Genomic DNA, 2,519 nt, shown 5'->3' on the forward strand with positions numbered 1-2,519 from the left:
TGGGTTTTGGTGTTTTATAGAGTGTGATTGTAGCTTGGCTATATGGCAGCAGTTGCTGACTCTTCTTCGGTAATATAGGGAGAGAAAGAGTCCCCCAAAGGTAGAAGGGGGAGCATAAAACAGCAAAACAGCACCAGAAAAACAAAACAAAACAACAACAACAATACAAAACTAGACTGAATAATGCAGTCTGTAATCACAGAAAAGGGAGAGGAGGGAGAGAAGAAAAAAAAAAAAAAGAAGAAGAAGAAAAATTAAATCTGTAGCCTAATATGAGCATGACTTTAATGTCCTCTCTTCAGCTTCTCACTTTCAAAGCTGCCTAAGAGATTTCAAGATGCCACTGTTGGTTGTTATGCTATACCTCAGGCTTTAATTTAATTTTTGGCCTGTTTTGTTTTTAAACTCTCTTTCTCTCTCTACAGCCCCGTCCTGGCATTTTCTGTATCTAAAAAAAAAAGAAATTGTTCAGGGCCTTCTCTTGGGCTGAGTATCTGTGTGCATGTGTGGCAGGAGTACCCACCAGTGGTGAGGGTACAGGTGCTCAGGCACTCCCTCTAGTCACCAGAATGTAAGTGCACAAACAGTGGGGGCAGGGGAGGGGCAATGACCAGATTGAAAAAAGAAAATCAAAACAAAGCAAAACTAACAAAGTGTATTGTCCACTTTTTGCTCCAAGGTTCCCACAGCGATTTTCTGTGGTGTGTCTGCTCCCCTGCTTGTCTTGCCATTTGGTCTAGCCCAAGATGTCTGCTCCAGGCTTCTGAGCCCGGCGGATTCAAAAGTATGTGATTTCTTACTTCAGCTTCAAGTTCCACTAGCTATAAGCCTTCATATTTTTAAAATATTCATAGCTATGTGGTTCCGAGTTTTGGAGCTCTGCCCTGGATCTGCTTTGCCTGGCAGTCTGTGGTATGGCTGACGGTGAACTTCACTGCATCTCCAGCCCAGCCACCATCAAGCCCTGCCCTATATATATTTTTTTATATATACAGACAGTCCTTGGACTATGAATATCCAATTTACCTACAACCTGTAGTTACAAATCAACTTCCTTAAAGTCTATCATGTTAACATTTTGAGAAATGTATAACAGTTTTTTGAGTACTGGTGCCACTATATGATAAGCAGTGGACTGTTAAAAATAAGTTCTGTAGCCCAAGCACATCAGCTGTCATTTGGGGGACAGATGAGGCGTTCTGATCCTGCATAGATTTACAGCCTTAAAAACCCTATATGAGGTAAATATAAGTCAGAACCAACTTCATAGTATTTAGCAACAACAAATAGTGGTTTTTAATAAGAGTCACTAATTCAAGCCTTGACTTTTGTTAATGAAGGATTCTCTGGGCACATTATTTAATGATGCAGAAAGCATCAAAAGAAGATGTAAGGAATACATAGAGTCATTTTACCAAAAGGAAATGGTTTATGTTCAGCCATTTCAAGTGGTAGCATATGATCAAGAAAGTGGTAGCATATGATCAAGAAAGTGAGGCAGCACTGGAAGCACTCACTCATCTATGCCAAGAAATTTGGAAGACAACTATCTGGCCAACTGATTGGAAGAGATCCATATTTGTGTCTATCCCAAAGAGAGGTGCACCCAACGAAATGCAGAAATCATCAGACAATATCTTTGAGATCCCAAGCGAGATAAGTTTTACTAAAGGTAATACAGAAATGGCTACAAGCATACATTGACAGAGAACTTCCAGAGGTTCAAGCTGGATTCAGAAGAGGACATGGAACGAGGGATATCATTGCTGATGTCTGATGGATCTTGGGTGAAAGCAGAGAATACCAGAAAGATGTTTACCTGTGCTTTATTGACTATGCAAATGTTTTCAATTGTGTGGATCCTGACAAGCTATGGACAACATTGCAAAGTATGAGTATTACTGAACACTTAATTGTGCTCATGAGGAATCTGTACCTGGACCAAGAAGCAGTTGTTCTAACAGAACAAGGTAACACTGAATGATTTAAAATTAAGAAAGGTATGAGACAGGGTTGTATTCTTTCACCATATTTATTCAAGCTGTATGCTGAGCAAATAAGTGGGTTCTATGAAGAAAAACAGCATCAGGATTGGAGGAAGATTCATTAACAACCTGCGAAATGCAGATGATACAACCTTGCTTGCTGAAAGTGAAGAGAACTTAAAATAATTACTGATGAAGATCAAAGACCACAGCCTTCAGCATGGATTGCAACTCAATGTCAAGAAAACAAAAATCCTCTTCACTGAACCAATAGACAACATTCTTATCATGTAGAAAAAACTGAAGTTGTCAAGGACTTCATTCTACTTGGATGAACATCAACACTCTTGGGAACAGCAGTCAGAAAATCAAACGACATATTGCATTAGGCAAATCTGCTGCACAAGACCTTTATAAAATGGTGAAAAGCAAAGATGCCAGCTTGAAGACTAAGGTGCACCTGACCCAAGCCATGGTATTTTCAATAACCTCATATGCATGTGAAAGCTGGACAGTGAATAAGGAAGACCATAG

The 2,519-nt window shown here is 39.7% G+C and overlaps 1 protein-coding gene across 1 annotated transcript in view; it reads right to left on the minus strand.

The window, feature by feature from the left end:
• The window catches only part of LUZP2 (leucine zipper protein 2), a 797,358-nt gene that overhangs the window by 14,632 nt on the left and 780,207 nt on the right, over positions 1-2,519 (minus strand). The gene's annotated exons all lie outside the window — the stretch shown is intronic.

This window comes from Chrysochloris asiatica, unplaced genomic scaffold (genome assembly GCF_000296735.1).
Source record: "Chrysochloris asiatica unplaced genomic scaffold, ChrAsi1.0 scaffold00196, whole genome shotgun sequence".
Lineage (NCBI taxonomy): Eukaryota > Metazoa > Chordata > Mammalia > Afrosoricida > Chrysochloridae > Chrysochloris > Chrysochloris asiatica.